The sequence below is a fragment of the Felis catus genome, chromosome D1 (genome assembly GCF_018350175.1).
Source record: "Felis catus isolate Fca126 chromosome D1, F.catus_Fca126_mat1.0, whole genome shotgun sequence".
NCBI classification, from domain to species: domain Eukaryota; kingdom Metazoa; phylum Chordata; class Mammalia; order Carnivora; family Felidae; genus Felis; species Felis catus.
The window spans coordinates 76,754,680-76,774,170 of record NC_058377.1 but is presented as its reverse complement, the minus strand read 5'-3'; the positions used below and the strand labels follow the sequence as shown (position 1 = coordinate 76,774,170).

The following is a 19,491-nucleotide window of genomic DNA, read 5'->3' as shown; positions in this document are numbered from 1 at the left end:
ACTACGCGGCAATGAGAAAAAATGAAATATGGCCTTTTGTAGCAATGTGGATGGAACTGGAGAGTGTGATGCTAAGTGAAATAAGCCATACAGAGAAAGACAGATACCATATGGTTTCACTCTTATGTGGATCCTGAGAAACTTAACAGGAACCCATGGGGGAGGGGAAGGAAAAAAAAAAAAAAGAGGTTAGAGTGGGAGAGAGCCAAAGCATAAGAGACTGTTAAAAACTGAGAACAAACTGAGGGTTGATGGGGGGTGGGAGGGAGGAGAGGGTGGGTGATGGGTATTGAAGAGGGCACCTTTTGGGATGAGCACTGGGTGTTGTATGGAAACCAATTTGACAATAAATTTCATATATAAAATAATAAAAAAAAAAGAAATGTGTTGTTTAATCTCCATATGTATTTTGGGATTTTCCTGCTATCTTTCTGTTACTGATTTCTAGTTTAATTCCCTTGTGGTCTCAGAGCAGACATTATTTGTTTCAATTATTTTCAATTTGTTAAGGTGTCTTTTATGGCCCAGAATGTGGTCTGCCTTACTGACTGTCTCATGTGAGTTTGAGAAAAATGTGTATTCTGCTGTTATTGGGTAAAATAGTCTCCTGATGTCAATTATATCCCATTCATGATGATGTTATTTAGTTCAACTTTGTCCTTACTCATTTTCTGCCTGTTAGAGTCTGTTCCTTTTTATTGTTAACCTTTTAAGAAACTGCCAAACACTGTTCTAAAATGATCGTACTATTTTACATCTCCACCAGCAATGAAAGAGAATTATAGCTTCTTGACATCCTCACCAACACTTGATATGTATTCCTAATTTTAGCCATTCTAATGTGTTGTGGTAGTATCTCACTGTTTTTGATTTGCATCAAATCACTGTGATGGTCAGTGTCTTTAAATGCATGTTCTTATCTCAGAGTTACAAGCATTAATATCTAGGTATTGCTAGAAATCAACCATTCAACCCTGCAAAGCAAGCAACTTCTGTGCTTCCCAAAGTCATCCCAGCTATTCCATTAAATTAAAAATTAGGCATATCTTTAATTATAAACCAGCCATAATCCCATTCTTATTTAACTTTCAGGCATCAATGCCCCCCTCCATGCAAGTTTTTGGGGAGGTAGGGGTCTTATTTATGAAGACTTGCAAAAGGCTGTTAAAATCCAAGATGATGAAGATACAGACTTAATAATGGCTACCACTAAAGAATACTCACCACGTCTAAGGTGCTGTGCTGGATATTTTACATGCATCATCAGAATTCACCAGGTAAGCATTACAGTCCCCATTTTACAGATGAAGAAACTGGCTAGCGCAGATCTTACAAATTCATACAATTATGAATTAATAAAGAATGCTAACAGGTAAGGTGAGCATGTCCAGGAGACAGAGAGGCCTAGGCCAGTGCTTCTCAAACTTGACCACCCTAGGATCTCATTGAAATGCAGATTCTAACTCAACAGTTCTATTGAGGGAAGATCGCAGATTCTGCATTTCTAAAGGGCTCCCTAGTGATACAGATTTTACTGACCTCCTTACCACATATTGAGTAGCAAGGGCCTATCTTTACCCCCTCACAAGGTCCAGTCAGATAGGGCCAGCATTTGGTGTGCTTGAAGGCAGCCTACTGGGAGTCAATAAACTGCTTCCTAAACATGATATAAAACAGGTGTTGAGTAGGAACCAGCTGAATACCTGCTTATCACTTAATATGTCACATAAGAAAGTTAACAGCTGTCCACCACCAGGGCCAAAGACTAGAGCAGAGGACAATCCCAGGGGAGAATACTGGAAGAGAAATGACTCAAGCTCACCTACACAATTTTGTTTCTACCAATGGGCCAACTCTTACATAAGGAAACAGAGCAATCCTCTTCCTCACATGGAGAAAAAGATGCACCTTTCAAAGATGTGAATAAAGCAGGAAGCCTGAGAATGGGATTATAAAATGGAAAATGGTTGAGATTTTAATAGCCGGGCTGATCTACAAACATACATGGACAACTGAAAAAGTTCTTAACCTCAGTGGAACAAAAAATATATGTTGTACGGGTAAAAGAATAACCAGAGTGCTATGATTTCACATATTCAAGGGATAAGAGTTCAACCAAATCTATTGTAAGAGTAATGTGAGGACAATATAAGGGTTTAAGTCAGGGACAGAGATAATATGACTTGTATTTAACAATATATCCTTTGGAGGGTAAACAGCAAGGTGGCTAGCACGGTAGCAGGGAGGCCAATTAAGAGGCTATCACTACTGTTCTCTAACAATGATCCCCAGACCAGCAGCATCAGGGTTACCACAAACTGGTTAGAAATGTATTTTCTTAGGACTATCCTTAGACTTACTGAATCAGGAAGTCTGGAGTTGGAACCCAGCAATCTGTGTTTTAATGATTCTGATATACACTGAAGTTTGAGGACCACTGGGCTATGAAACAGTCCCAATAGGAAATCATGAGCAGTTGTGCTACAGTAAAGGCAGTGAGGAAGTTGAGAAATCATTTCAAAGATATTTTGGAAATAAAAACAGGACTAGACTAATGGCCTGAGAGACACTGAATATTATTCTTAATGTCTTTAGTGGACAGGGTAAATGAGATCATTGATGAAAATGTATGACACTGGGGGAAAAAAAAGAGTTGGGCCTGGGAACAGGACAGAAAATGAGCTCAGTTTCAGGTATGACATGTTCAGGTAGCCTGTAGGACATCCACATAAAGATACCCAGTGGGTAGCTTAATAAATGAGTCTACAGCTCCAGAGAAAAGATCGTGGATCATGACAGAAATTCAGGAGTCATCAACATAGGGAGAGAGTTAGTCACAGAGGAGTATATGACACAGCCTCGAGCAGAGGGTTTCAACTTTTCTTCTGCTATGACAGATGATGAATGGCAACCATAGGAGGCACACTCCTAGGAGCACACTCAGATTGAAATGAAAACCAAACATACACACTATGAACAAAAGCAACTGACCACATAAAGCAGAGTGTTCCTAAGCTGTTTTTATAGGACATACCTTCATAAGCATTTTAATAGTGAATGATTAGTAAAACTATCTGTTAATACTCTCAAATCATCATTTTTTGAGGGAAAAATATATATGACTAACATAAAAACTATGCAAAACTATATTTTACAAGTCAAATTCAGAGCTCTACTAGTAATATGAGAAAGCACACATTAATAAAAAATAACTCATTTTATGATTAAAAAGTGCAGCACATAATATTTATATTTATTCATGATGTTGATATAAATAATCTCGCACATGTTATTTGGCTGATCATATTGCCTTTGGTTTGGAATTGTAACTAGAATGCATTCTCATTTCTAGGCTATGCAGAGATAAATGCATATGCATGCTTTCTTCACCTGTTATTAAAAATGTATCCATGGGTAAAATCAAGGAAACAAACACAACTATAAATCCACAGTTGACTAATAATATCACAAAATTGCTGTAACTATCAATGACACACCAATAACCATAGTCCATAGATACTTTCAGCAAATATAAAATAGGCAATGAATTATAAGCAAGTCACTTCCAGCTAGCTGTAATCCCACCTTTCCTCACACAATCAAGCACATACTACTGACACGCAAATGAGCTTGACATCCTTATAATGGTAATTCGGAGGTGAGTCTATTTCAAAAAGTAAATCACTTGCAAGTGCTTGTAACTTAATGCTTTATGAATAAGTGAGTGGTTTTGACATTATGTCATGATTGATTCTGACACTGTAATGTGTCATACCACTGAGGTCAGGAAGTACTAGGCTAGAAAGAGGATTGTAGTGAGAGCACAGAAAAATGATGGGGACAAAACTGAAGACCATCAATTTTGAACTGTTAGAGGACTAGAGGAGAAGTGATCTGGGAGGGAGGAGGAGAATAGAGCTAAAAGGATGTCACAGAAGCCAAGAGAAGTGAAACATTCAAGGAATGAGTGGCCAACAGTATCAGTATTGTGTTGACAGAATAAGTAAAATCAGAAATGGCAGTGACAGAGTCACAGACAACCACCATTAGGCTGCACTGATTAGTGATTGCGAGCGTAAGCCCCAGAGCCCAACTGCCTGCCACATATGACCTTTGCAGCTTTTGCAATATTCATGACCTCTTTTGGAGCTTATATTCTAATGAGAGCAGACAGCAGAAAATACATGACAGATAGATACACAAGTAATCAACACATAATTGGATCTTTCAGCATCAGAAAGAAAAAAAAGCTATGGAACAAATATAAAACCTGCTGCCTTCTAGGAGCTTACCTTCCAGGCAGAGTTAAAGGAAACGTGTCTAGGTAGAATGTGAACTGGAATTTGATGCTAAATGGGTCCTGAGTGACACAACTGGGACATGCAAGTTCAGAGGATGGACTCACCATGTCCCCGAGAGAGGGTGGTTAAGCAAAGGGCTCTGACCAAATCTTAAAGGAAGGCTAGCAGCGGATAAGTACAGAGGAAAGGAGAAAATTTGTGAGATGGGGGCAAAATTGAAAGGCCTGTAGGGTACACTGAGCCTCCCCATTTGGCTGAAATGAAAGGGTTAGGTAGAAAAACGGTGGCAGACAAGTGGGTAAATTAAATTGGGGTCAGAGGGTAGAGAACCCTGAATGGAAAACTAAGGAAACTTATAATACCCTGAAGGCAGAAAGATTTAAGGTTTTTGAAATAAAAATACAAGATATTGAAAGATACCACTTTAAAAAGGAAAACATGCACTTAAAAAAGAGACTATAAATTTTCAACACCCAAGAGTACTTTATACCAAAGCTGTGCCTCACTGAAAGCAGAAATTTTAACATACGCTAAGAAAACTCTCGAAATCTACTTCATGTCGTCCTACAAAATCAACTGATAATGAATACTGTTTTATCAATAATTTTTCTGAAAAGATCAACGCACAAAGACTTAATTTTTTCCATTCTCTCTACTGCACAATTGATGCAATTTCCCTCCGGTCATTCCAGCGCTAATAACCACAGAAGATCTAACAGATGCAGCCAAACTTAATGTAATCCCAAAATGTGCTCCTCGTTTTCCAAGAGATTCCACATGATACAATAACCAAATCCACTGCAGAAACCACCTGAAGAAGAGCTACACTTATTTTTACACTAAGAGCTTTTTGGATATAGTTTTTATTAGTAAAGGTGAAAATCCAACCCTAGCAAAAAGGGTATTGAGGTGGGGATGGGGAGCTCACATTATTCATGAGTTTTTGTTTTCTGGTTGTTTTTTTTTGCTTTTGTTGTATACAAAACAGTGAAATTTATGAATGTGATGCTTAAGCAACAACCTGAGCCTTCCTTGAAAAGAAGACAGGTAAATACTCCAGATTACAGGTAAACTGAAAACAATTTATCTTTTATCTTCCCTTCTCACTAAGCATTACAGCCGCATGAACAACTCTATTAAATAATTTTCTGTTACCTAGGGCCTTGACTCTGCCACTCTAGATTCTTTCTCCCTACCTAGGAGGATTGCAGTCTTCCAAGAACTATTCACAAGTGTGATTATCATACTTTTCTTCAACTGCTCTGCACTTCAGAGGCTTTCCTTTCAACCAGGATCTGGCACAAAAAAAAAAAAAATCTCTTTGAGTTAATAGTGATTGGAGCCATAAATCAATGAAGTCCTTCTCTCTGTTCAATCCAATTTTTTAGTTCAAAACAGACACTGATTCCATAATTCTTGACACCAGCTCAGGCAACCATACACTGTGGGTTTTCTCAAAAAGTACCACTTTCAATTTGCCCTAAATCATAGTTCCTGTAAAGCATACTCTACACTTGTTAAGCCAACATGGCTCAATTTTTTCAATACGGTTATCATAGTAACTACAGAATCTGGAAATTAGAGGAAACTTTCTGAAGCCAGCTAGTTTAGCCAACTGATTTATACCTGGTCAAGGTTACAAAGCAGGTGCAATTATGCAAATGTTCTCAAATGGATTCCCTTCATCCCCTGCCTGCAAATGCCCTCCCTTAACTCAAGATGGAAAATGGCCTCCACTGGGCACCATATCCAGGGCTGTGTGTGAAAAATGCAACAATGAAGTAGGTGTTATTCTCATCACATTATAAATAAGGAAAGTGATATGCCAGGAGGATTAATAACTCCTGCCAAGTGAGGGGGAGATTCAAACTCACATTTCTTCCACCTAAGCTTGTCCTCCTTCCCCTATATAATGCTGCCTTTCTTCTTCTGTGTTTTTTCTTAAATATTCACTTATTTTGGGGAAAGCACATATTGGGGAGGGGCAGAGAAAGGAGGACAGAGGATCTGAAGTGGGCTCTGTGCTGACAGGAGAGCAGTAAGCCAGATGTGGGGCTCGAACCCATGAACCATGAGATCATGACCTGAAGCAAAGAAGGGTCGCTCAACCAAATGAGCCACCCAGATGCCCCTTCTTCTATGATTTTTTATGTCTCCATGGGCTCCCATCCTCCTCCCTTTCTCCTTCCCATCCCTTCCCACTGACAATGAAGTGTCTACCAAAAGAACAGCCCAGATCACTCTACACTGAATTCCACTGTCAACCATCACATCCTCATTTGCACAGAACTTTCAACTTGTGTTTTTTTTTAATTCAACTCTTAAGTATGAGCGAAGAGCCATATTCAAACATGTGGGGGAAGCTTCTATTATAAAAGCCACCAAAGTAAATCAGTAGAAACAAGGACTCCAATAAGAGAAGAATATTTCAAATGAACTATCATTAATGTCTTCAGAGAACAATGGTACTGCATTCATGAGAGAAAAACAATATGCTATGAGAAAACACAGAGAAAAAGTGGTCTTGAAGTATAAAAAGGACAGCAGAAATGAAAAGTTTCTGAAGAAATGAAAAGGGTTGGAAGATAAAATATAAGAAATCCCTGGATATTAGACAAAAGTGATAAAATACATAAAAATAAGAAAGAAAAGAATATTGGACAAATAGGGAGTATGGGATCAGAACAACAGAAGAGCCAGAAAGAAGAGACAAAAGACATATGGGTGAGGAGATGAGACAAGTCAGCAAAGACTATTCAAAAACATTTATGACTTGGGGCGCCCGAGTGGCTCAATTGGTTAAGAGTCTGACTCTTGATTTCAGCTTAGGTCATGATTTCATGGGTCGTGAGGTCAAGCCCCATATTGGGCTCCACACAGGGCATAGCGTCTGTCTCTCTCTCTCCCTCTCCCCCTGCCTCACTCGCACACACTGTCTAAAAAAACAAAACAAAACAAAACAAAAAAAAAGAGAAAAACATTTATGGAGTTGAAAGCTATGAGTATCTAGATTGAAAAGGTCCACTAGGTGCCCAGCAGAATGAAAGAAAACAGTACCCCTGTTATCATGAAATTTAAAATGGGATTTCAACTCCAATGTTTATAGCAGCGTTTTCAACAATAGCTAAATTATGGAAAGAGCCTAAATGTCCATCAACTGATGAATGGATAAAGATGTGGTTTATATATACAACCGAATACTACTTGGCAACGAGAAAGAATGAAATCATGCCATTTGTAGCAATGTGTCTGGAACTAGAAGGTATTATGCTGAGTGAAATAAATCAGTCAGAAAAGGACAGATATCATATATTTTCACTCATATGCGGATCTTGAGAAACTTAATAGAAGACCATGGTGAGGAAGGGAAGGGGAAAAAAATAGTTACAAACAGAGATGGGGGAGGAAAACCACAAGAGACTCTTAAATACAGAGAACAAACTGAGGGTGAATGGGGGGGGAGAGGGGAAATAGGTGATGGGCATTGAGGAGGTCATGTATTGGGATGAGCAATAGGTATTGTATGTAAGTCAATTTGACGATAAATTATATTTAAAAATTGGATTTCAAAACAGAAGATAAGAAGTCAGTAAGGTGTTAGATTTCTCAAATTCCATAATGGAACCTAGAAAACAATGGAATAATTCTTCCAAGCTTCTGAGAAAAAAAAAAATTATTTACAACCAAAAATACAGTGGCTTTTCAAATTAGCAGGCAAGGATGAAGGTAACATTATTTACTAGACATATTGTCTTTTGCTTATTATGTGCCAGATAGTTTTTCAAGCAGTTTTTAAAGTATCAACTCACTTAACAAAAGAAAGAAGTTTTCAGAGAAGATCTCAAAAGTTTTTCTCCCATGTACCATTTCTCATGTAATTAATGGAAAATGTATCCCACCAAGCCAGAGCAGTAAATCAAGACAGAGTATGCGTGGTTTTCAGGAACAGGGGCTATCACCCCAAGGTGATGCAAAAGAGGTCCCCAGAATCATGGTGCAGAGAGAGATTCCCCAGACATGAGCTGTGTGACAAGCCTAGAAATCAACCATCCTTTGGGTTGAGTACTGATATAACTGGTGAGAGTTTAGGGATAAATTATGATAAATCCACAGCAAATTAAGCAATAAAATGAATGACTCAATGATTGTTAATGACAGGTGAACGAAGATCTGTGCAAGAAAGGAAACCAAGTACACTTGATAATTCATTCATCAGTAGCACACGCACAGTCATGGTAACTCAAACACAGAATACTAATTTAATGAAAAGATGTGTGGTGTGGTGTATTAAAGACAGCCAAATCTCCATCTTATATGGTGGGAAGTCAATAAAAAATGTCAAAATTGGAAATATGGAGAGGTAGCAAAGAAGCATGCTATTTAGAGATATGGATGAAAACACCAAAAGAATCTCTTAAAAGCAGTGGAAGTGGTTGCCTCTAGGGATAGGAAATGGGGAAATTCTCCAAGAGGATTAATCTTCTTTACAAAATCTCCTAGAACCATTTGGTTCTTTAAACTACATGTATGTATACATTTCACAGAAATACAAATTGATTTTTTGGTGTCCACAGATTTTTTTCATTGAGGCAGCAAAGTATGAGAGTTAAAAATTAGCAGACTGCTTGGGTTCTAATATTGGCTCTTATAACTATTTGACCTTAGGAAAATTGCTTTAAAAAAAAATCTCTCTATGCCTCAGTTTCCTCTTGCATAAGAGTAATAATACCTTCCTCAAAGAGTTTTGTGAAGATTAAATACATATAATCTGAACAGTATGTAGCTCAATGCATGTCCATAAATCATTTTTATTTGTGCAAATATAATATTTGAAGTGTTCTATATCATTCTAAATAATAAAAATAAAGATAAAACGGTGTATCATTTCATTCCAACTCCATATTACATTTATTAGCCAAAATTATAATTTAAAAAATTCTAAGAACCAATAAGCTAACATTCTAAATAGCAGTGATTTATTAGCAAACCCTTTGATAACTGAATATAGTTGATTAGTATGGTCACTTCTTCAATGTCTATTCAGTAAAGTATAGAAGGTTCTTCAATATTATATCCACTTAAAGAATATTTACAGCCCTTAATATTCCAACCTTCCTCTACTTAGTAATTTGAGAAGTTGATGGCAAGTATTAATATGTCTTCTAGGGGAAAATGAATTAACTTTCATTTATAATTCTCCCCTTTACCAAAAAGGAACTATTTAAAAATCTGTCTTCATATTTTGTGAACACTGACTAATTTTTTAGTATTTTTAGGGCAAATATAAGTGTGAGTTAAAATTCATTCATCGGAAGTATGCTGAGGAAAAAGGGCAAGGATCCGCCATTGCCCTCAAGACAGAATGCCATTTCCCCTCATGTAGATGAGTACTCTGTCTGCCACCCATTTATCAGTCAGTTGGGTTACCAGCTAGAAGACAGATGATTCTTCAGCAACTTAAAATACTTCTCTTCACTGAGCTGCTGTTCGGTAAGGGATGTCAAAGGATGAGAATGTGCATACATAAGTTGTCAACACAAGATGAATGTTTTATATGTTTTTTGTCCCAAACTGCCAAAGATGGTGCTAAAAATGAAATACACACAAAAAAGCAAACAATCCAATTAAAAAAAATGGGCAAAGACCTGAATAGATATTTTTCCAAAGACGACATACAGATGGTCAATAGCACAGGAAAAGACGTTCAACATCACTCATCATCAGAGAAATGCAAATCAAATTCACAAAGAGAAATCACCTCACATCTGTCGGAATGGCTAGTATCAGAAAGATGAGAAATAACAAGTATTAGCGAGGACGTGTAGAAAATGGAACTCTCCTGCACTATTGGGGGGAATGCAAACTGGTGCAGCCACTGTGGAAAACAGTATGGAAGTTTTTCAAAAACTTAAAAATAGGACTACCACACAATCCAGCAATTCTATTTCTGGGAATTTATCTGAAGAAGACAAAAACACTAACGCAAAAAGATACATGCATCCCTAAGTTGACTGAAATATTACTTATAATAACCAAGATATGGAAGCAACTTAAGTGTCCATCAATATATAATAAAGACACACACACACACACACCACAGAATATTATTCAGCCATAAAAAAAAAACAATGAAACCTTGCCATTTGTGACAACACACAGATGGACCTATAGGGTATTATGCTAAGTGAAATAAGAGAAAGACAAATACTATATGATCCACTTAAATGTGTCATGTTAAAAACAAATGAACAAAACAGAATCATAAACACAGAGAACAAAATAGTGTTTTTCAGAAAGGAGAGGTGTGAGGGGTAAGGGCAAAACAGATGAAGGGGATTAAAAGGTGAAAACTTCCAATTATAAAACAAGTCAAAGGGATATAAAGTATAGTACAAGAAATACAGTCAATAATTTTATAAACTTTAGATGGTGACTGATGGTAATTAAACTTATTGTGGTGATCATTTTGCAATGTATATAAATGCTGAATGGCTACTGTGCATCTGAAACTAACAATGTCATATGCCAACTATACTTTGATTTCTAAAAAATTGAAATACATCAGAATGCTCCAAGTACTAATGAGCCATATTTGAATATTCATGGTTGAGCCACATAATCCTGGGTTCCTCTAGCTGCACAAAGGGACCACTAATGAAGACATTCTCATGATACTAAAGCAGCCTCCTGGACAGTAATCTTTCTGTTTCCTGAGGCAGCTTGCATACTACCTGTCAAATCTAATTACCAGCAAAAGAACAGAAATCTATCACTTGTCTAGTACCTTGTTAATATGCCCCCAATGAGCCAATGTGAAATGGGTAGTCCACTTGAAAGAAACAGGGAGACAGTGTCAATGGTGCTCATCAAGGTCTGGGTGTCAGAAAGAATACCGTAATAAAACCAAGTAATGATTTCTGAATGAAGATATAATGGACCAAGTTTGCTAAAATTAAATTCAGTCACAGGTGATTGTGTTTTCTAATACTTGTGTAGACTACTTAGGTACTGCTTCATAAAAACATTTTGGGAAGTTGTATGTGAGCTTTTAATCTACATAAAATGTATGGACATAACTAAAGTGTCAGACTGTGCATCTGAAAATTAAGAAGAGCATTTTACTTTTGACTCATCTGGAGAAATCCTAGTTCCTCATCTGTAGCATTTAACTTAATCATAGCATCTGTTAGTGTATCAAGAAAAAAAGTTCCACTCGCAGCAGAGTAACATTTGTACATTTGGTATCATGCGGATAGCAGGGGGTAGAGAAAATTTGGAAGAAGGGGAGGGAAGGAAGGAAGAAAACACTGGGAGAAATATCGTAGACTGTAGATAATTCCTTCTGCTATTTCCCTTCACTTCAAAGAGTTTTTGCCATAAAATGAGAGTTTGAGATGGAGGATGGAAATCTGTTACTGCTGAAAGAAGACTCCATTCCTCCTTTATGCTTCTAGTAGCGCCGGTATTTTACTGAATCTACTTTTAATGTTGAAAGACACAATATTTATTTCTGGTTATCTTCAATGTGGCTCCAAAACACAGTACACTCTTCTGGTGCTTGACTAAAGAAACCTCAATCTCTTCTAATTCTGCAGGAAAACCTGATTCTGTTCGACTCACTGAGTTTCATTGCTCTTCTTTCTGCCATCTTGTCCATCTCAATAAATAGCCCTTTGGTTTTGACTCTCACCAAAAGCCTTAGAATCATCAGTCTTGGACCTCATTGCCTCTCATACACTTAATCCATCAATAAATCCTTTGGGTTCTAAATTCAAAACATTGCCCAAATTAACCATGTTCAATACCTCCAGTGCTACAACTATAGTCTGCCATCATCTCCCACATGAGCTATCGCAATATCCTCCTATCTGGTCTCCCTGCTTCCACTTTTGACTCCCGGTGGTCTAAAAAAACTCACAGAAGCAGAAGTAATCCTTTCAAATATACAAGTCTAATCAGGTCATTACTTTTTATTTTATTTTTTTTAAGAGCAAGATTAAGAGAGAAAAAGGGTGAGCATGAGCGGGGGGAGAAGGGCAGAGGTAGAGAGAATCTTGAGCAGACTCTATGCTCAGCTTGGAGCCCAATGTAGGGCTAATCCCATGACCCTGGAATCATGACCTGAGCCGAAATCATGAGTCAGATGCTCAACTGACTGAGCAACCCAGGCACCCTTGCCACCGTTCTTCTTGATCACTTGCTCCAGTCACCTGGGTTTACTCAAAGTTCCTTCAGGACCTCCACCCTTGGGGACTTCACACTAGCTACGCCTTCCGCCAGGAACAGTCTTCTCCGATACCTGTGTGATTCGTCTCTTCACTAGCTGAAGTCTTTCTCAGATATCACAGTTTATATCAAAGAAAAACCTCCCTTAATCCTTCACTCTAGTTTCTTATCCTGCTTTAGTTTTTCTTCTTGGTATCACTGATTGAAAGCATATCATATACTTATGTGCTCATTTGTATTGTCTAACTTTCCAGCTTCAGGGAATCAGCTTAGTTTCCTGCTACACTCACCATATCTAGAACAAATTTTGTCAGTAAGCATCTGTTGACTAAATGAACTGAGAAATTACACTGAGCTGTACGTTGTAGGAGATTTAAAGGATCTGATGATAATTTTGATCATACATAAATCATATCTCAGAACTTACTGCCTACATATGACTCCACTCTAAAGCATATGATCAGGATAACTCTATTCAAACTCAATTTAAAGACAAATGCGCTAAGCTGGGAGCATTTCTTCACTGATATAGGCTGGGTTCCCAAGAGCCAGGCAAGCTAAATTCTGGAAGATAAATCATTTCTGGGAAAACAAAAAAATAATAGCCTTTTAACTATAGTAGTATCAAGAAACTCTTACCTGGTAATGTTGTATCTTCTCTTCTCGGTAAAACACCAGTATGGCCATCATTCTTCTACTCTATACAGGGACTGCATTCCAAACTCCTTAGTAGAGCATTCAAGACTTCCTGGATACCAGCCCAGCCCACCCACTGGATCCCTCCTGGAAGCATTTTCATTTTCTGTTTCTCACTAACCTTATTATCCAGCACAATCACATTATACTCTATTCCCCAAAAAGACCATGGACAAATACACTTCTGTGACTTTGCTCATGCTATTCTTCTGCCTCAGACATCTACCCCGATACCCATTTGGCAAACCCCTATCTGTCCCACAAAATTCACATAAAATTAGATCACTTCTTATAAAACTTTCCCTGACTCCTATTATAGCAAGTACACTTGCTTTAGAATGATGACTCCTTCACAACACAATAGAATTGTGAAGTTACCAAAAGTTTATCCATCACAGATTATAACATCATCAAGCATGGGGATGACACCTTATTCATTCTTGAATGAATGCAGTATTTGGCATATAAGAGACGCTCGACAAAGGTGGTAAGGGTGTTAAACCTTGTTTTTCCTGCTTGAACAGGCACAATACAAGATATTCATTGCGCAAAACCAGAATTACTTTAGGTCCAAGTTTCTCTCATTTCAGGGGTATTCTTTTCTTACTCCCCTGACTGCTGGCCTACATTTGATCCCAAGAGTTTACTCCTCTGAGTTCTCTATTTCCTAAGCTTGGACCAAACTCTTGCTTCTCTTAATGCTCCAATTGGTAATAATTATGGCTACCATTTTCTGACCCTCTAACTCTGCCCATGCTTCATAGACTTTCTCATTTAATAACTGTACAACCCATGAGGTAAGAAAATCAATTCATAAAGAATAATTGTCATGGTTAATCTTATATGTCAACTTGACTGGACCAGGAGGTACCCAGATATATGGTCAAACATCATCCTGGTGTGTCATGTGAGGCTGTATCTGGTTGATATTAGGGTCTAAATCAATAGGTTGAGGAAAGCAGATTGTAAGCCACAATGTGGGTGGGCCTAATCCAATCAAATAAAGACCTGTATAAAACAAAAGTATGACCCTCCCTCAAGTAAGAGAGACTTCTCCTGCTTGGCAACCTTCACACTACATCATTGGTTCTTTCTGACAGATGGCTTTCAAGCTAAGACATCATCAGCTCTTCCTGATTCTATGCTTTCAGCCTTTGAACTTCAATTAGGAAATTGGTTCCATTGATTTTGGATGTGGCCAGCCCCCATAATCATGTGAACCAATTCCTTATATTAAATCTCTTTTTATTTTTTTATTTTTTAAAAAATTTTTTTTCAACGTTTATTTATTTTTGGGACAGAGAGAGACAGAGCATGAACGGGGGAGGGGCAGAGAGAGAGGGAGACACAGAATCGGAAACAGGCTCCAGGCTCTGAGCCATCAGCCCAGAGCCCGACGCGGGGCTCGAACTCACGGACCGCAAGATCGTGACCTGGCTGAAGTCAGACGCTTAACCGACTGCGCCACCCAGGCGCCCCAATAAATCTCTTTTTAAATATAAATGTGTCTCTGTGTGTGTGTGTGTGTGTGTGTGTGTGTGTGTGTGCACGCATGTGTGTTTTTATCTCCCCTACCGGTTCTGCTTCTCTGGAGAAAGCTAATACAGTGAGGAAACTTTACCAAGTACACATTGCCAATAAACTACAGAAAAAGAAATCCAACAAAAGTCTGTTTCCAAAGTCTACACTTTAACAAACATCGCCCATGGGATATAATAAAGAAACAACTTTTATTTTTCTCCTGACTTTAAAGAAAGATATTTCTCTTGCCCCTGGATGAAATCTTGGTCTTTGTCAAGTTCCATAACTTTTTTCCTTACTCTCAGATAACAGAAAGTCCTGTGAACAACTGTCCAGCCCCAGACATTAATGCAGACTCCAAACTTCTTTCAACATCTAATCACTGCTGGGGTCTGCTGGGGTTGGGCACTTATAGTGGGAGAAAGGGACATGGTCCCTTCTCTTGTCCCACCTACATATCTCCCTTTCCCCAGGTGGCTATTTTTGCTCTCCTGCCAGGATCAGGTTGACAGAAGATACTAAGAAAAGAGGGCATGTATTAGATGGCAGGTGCAGTTACCACTTCAGGTAGGAGCTCTGGTGGACTATGCAGAGTTCTGGATTCTCTCATGGATCCTCCCCCGCAACCCCCCCCTACTGTTGTGGATGCTGTCTTTCAGGCGGCCACTACAGCCTCAACTCCTGTCTCTCTTCCAATCCCCTTACACTCTTGTTCCACTGCCACTTCCTTAGTAACACTGAAAACAGCTCCAGTCTAGCATATTGGCCATGGGAAGACACTCATGCCTCTTCCTACTGCTTTTCAGAGAGTGCTGTTGTTTTCCATCACAGCTGTAAGCTCACATCTGCTTCAACTCCAAAGCAGTTCACCAGCTTGTTTTCTCAACACTCTAGGTTTCCTCAGGAGGGACTCAGATTCAGGTTCATTGTGTCACCAAACTTGAGAACACACATATCAGGCTCTTCAAGTGATCTAGTAACAGGGCTCCCAGGCTTGATGAGAGAGAAGCTGCAAGCACATCTGGGGGTGAAGAGGCTCACAGGGCAGATTTCTTAAAAAAAATTCTCTTTAGAAATCCTAACCACGCTCCCTTAAACTTTCCATATCCTTAAAGTGGATGAGGAATTCAAGAATCATGAAACTGGCTCTAAAATATCTACTTAGAAGTATCCTCTTAGTGGTATGGCATCTCAGTTTGAAGTTGTATACTTATTGTACCTTGGGGCCACACTGGAAAATGGAAAGTCCCATTCTATCTTCTTATAGGGGACACTCTTGTCCCTCTCCTACATCTTCTTGGGCCTTACCATTTTGTCACACACCTGTTCGATTGTGCACTTCCAGTATCTACATCTTTGAGCCTGAAGGGCAGGTGGCAGTAGACCAGAGCTAGAAATTAATTTTTCCTGGAGCAGCCATCCGCCAATGACTTACCCCTGGGTAAGATACACCAAGAGGACAGTTTCCAATTGGGATTGAGCTCCTGTTGTCTACAATTGTAACTCATGTCTCTTATGTGAAGCACCAAAAACTGGCCATCTTCCCCTTCCTGTCTGACTCTACCAATCCCTTATCAGTGTTTCCTGTGCTTGTCTCCTAAAGAAGAACCCAAGAACTCAAGTCTCTTGCTCACAGTCTGCTTCTGGGGGAACCCAAACTCAGATACTCTTAAACTCTTAATCATTCTGCTACATTGTCATTGTTTTGACACACCAGGTCCTTCCCTCCCTTCCCTTGCACCCACAGCCCAGAGCAAGAGCCAGAGGAAAAAGGTAGTCACTTATGAGAGCAGTCAACTATCCACTGGAAGATAGTTATAGGTTCCACAGTCTAGCAAACTGAGCACTTTCAGGTCACTGACAGGTTGATACCATGAATATACCTGATCCCAGGAAGTCAGGCTGAGACCTGCTCTATATTTCAGGCTGGCCAAACAGTCACACCATGGTGATACTTTATGCTACCTGTGACCTCCAAAGGCCAAAGTGAAGAGTTATGTTGCCTTTGAGAGGAAAGAAAAAAAAAAGCCAACATTAGTAGATCCAACAGTATATCTGTCTCTAGGTCTTAATTGTCACCACTAAGGGCAACCCAGTGGGATTCATTTTCTACCTAGCTTTAGACTCAGATCAACAGCACTTCACTTCTGACTGTTAACTACATAGTACAGAAGTAAATCCACCCAATGGAGCATTAATGTGTTTAAGTCAAGTCATACCAATTTCTATCTATCTTTGGTTTTCAACAAAAGCTAATATGTAATTATATAGAGATTGGTCAGTAGAGGTAAAAATTACATATCATGTGGGTATGAAGTGAAGGAACCTTAGAAAGTAAATGCCATAAACATAAATGGGTAATATTGGACATTTGCTCGTTAACTGCTCTTTATGTACTGAACACTGAGCTAGGCCACAGACATAAGAAAGGAATGTCTACTTTAAGGGAATCACAGCCTGGTAAGAAGACAGCTCCATAAAGAAAAGATGCTATGAATGTGCTAAGTATTCATATGGATTTAAGAATTTCTTACAACGGAGTGGAAAGAAAGGAGCATGTTTAAATGATAAGGGAACTGGGAACGTCCTCAGTAAGGAGGTAAAGCTTGAGTTGATTCTTAAAAGAGGAAGGAAATTTTTCTGAACAGTTAAAACCTAAAGAAATAGCAGCAGTACAAAATCATAAAAGTCAAGAAAGCATGGGGAGGTAACAAGGGTCAATAATGAATTTGAACAGGTAGGCACAAGCAAATAAACCCTTTTTTTTTTTTTTAGAAAGAACTGGGTCTGTTTTAAAATTTCATTTTGCTACCCTATTCTTGTGGGCATATTTAAAAACAGAAAGAAGCTGCAATCAGGAAACAATAATCAGATTGTTTCAGGAAACCAGAGGGAAAAGGAGGGAGAGGAGACACAGATTGACTACTACACAAATGGATGAAAGCAACTTCTTTAACAACACATCTTCATTTCCAGTTTCCCAGCTACAATGAACTGGTTTCCTCCTCCCACCCTGGATATTTGTCTAGATGTAATCTTGTCAAATTGCAATCCAATTCTCCCTCCAAATCTATTTCGGAAAGGACATTTTGCTAAGAAACTTTGAGTTTTGTTTTAACTCTGCAGTAAATGATTCAAACAGAAAAGCCTATTTTGCCTTACAATATATCCTGAAAGTTTCCTAAGGAGAGCTGCTCTGTTTTCAACCACTAAAAACAAAAACAAAAACAAAAAAACCAAGGCAATTACTTTCCTGGGAAACAAAGTCTGAAAAACACAGTTTATCAACCAACTTAAAGCTGAAGTGTCAGATTTAGAAGGTTCGTTTCTGTGTACAAGATAAACCCCTGCTAACCACTATTGAAAATGCTGTGGGAAAATACTGATGCCTCCAACCATTCTTCCAAGACCAATCCCCCCACTGTTAAGGATACTCACTTGGCTCCATTAAAGGCTTAAGGACAACCCACAAGGCCTTTATGCTCTTTGTTCTTCATTTGTAGGCTGCATTTCCCCCTGTAAATTAGCTCATCCCCACCCAACATGCCTGTCATTTCAGATCATGACCATCTTCTCCCACTCCCTTCCACATCAGAGAAAGGGAAGGAATGTGCTTCTGGAAAGCAATTCAGCAGATGTCTGAAGGCTGTGAGGCCTGCTTAGCAGCTCTCAGACATCCAGGCATCCCTGAGCTACTGCATCCCCCCTGAGTGGCCATCTCAGCACAGCTGGATTCTTTCAGAAATAGTTGTGAAATGTACTGTGAAAAGAAGGGATGGTAGAACTCCACTTAATGGCAAAGAAGAAGCTTACCAACCAGGCGGCACAGTTCAGCTTGTTGGTCTTTTCATCAATGATCATCAGCGTGTCTGCCACCTTTACAGCCAAGGAGTCAGCAACAAAGACAAGCTTGCCCAGACACTATTGAAAGTGGCTGGTGGGCAAAGATGACTATCCAGACAGTTCACAAAACTTCAGCTCCCTTCAGCAGGTGCATGCTTTCCTGTTATCCAATTTCCAGGCTTCCTTTTCACTCAGCCCATTCCCTCTGTGCAAAATCCTCCTTCTACAAACTGAGCAAATGTTACTATAACATCCCCTTTATTCAAGATACTTAATTTATGCATTTGTTTGCTGGGCACTAAATTTTTTTAAGCCAGCTATTAATTCATTCTGATGGTGCAATTTCCACAATGTCATTCCCTGGGTAGCAAGGAAATGGCTTTTTTCCCCATTGTGACGTTTTTTCCAGGTACCATTATGAGTGTACCATTTAGTTTTGCAATTAGTCTTATATTTAACACAGTCTGGTTTCACAGAGACACATTTATTACTTTTGTTGCATCATGCTATAAAGAGAATTTTTTGGCATAGGCCTAATTCTCAGTAAATTTTGGTAGTTGAACAACCAGGCATATGAACAGGGAGTAGTTCCATATACATTCTATGCTCTTTCTTGCAACTGCTCCACTTACATGGACACATCTTTCTTTTTTTCCCCATGCCACCCGCCTCTGCAAACCTCTGACCTTTGTCTACTCATCCTTATTTGTTAGCTTAAAAAAACTTGTTTATAATCTAGCTATTGTTGAAAGTGCTGCTATAAGTGCCCCTATGTATCAGCACTCCTGTATCCCTTGGGTAAATTCCTAGCAGTGCTATTGCTGGGTCATAGGGTAGATCTATTCTTGATCTTTTGAGGAACCTCCACACTGTTTGCCAGAGCCACTGCACCAGTTTGCATTCC

General features: G+C 38.9%; 1 protein-coding gene across 5 annotated transcripts in view; it reads right to left on the bottom strand.

Annotated features, from left to right (window-relative positions):
* Nucleotides 1-19,491, bottom strand: part of NELL1 (neural EGFL like 1) — an 883,212-nt gene that overhangs the window by 316,125 nt on the left and 547,596 nt on the right. The gene's annotated exons all lie outside the window — the stretch shown is intronic.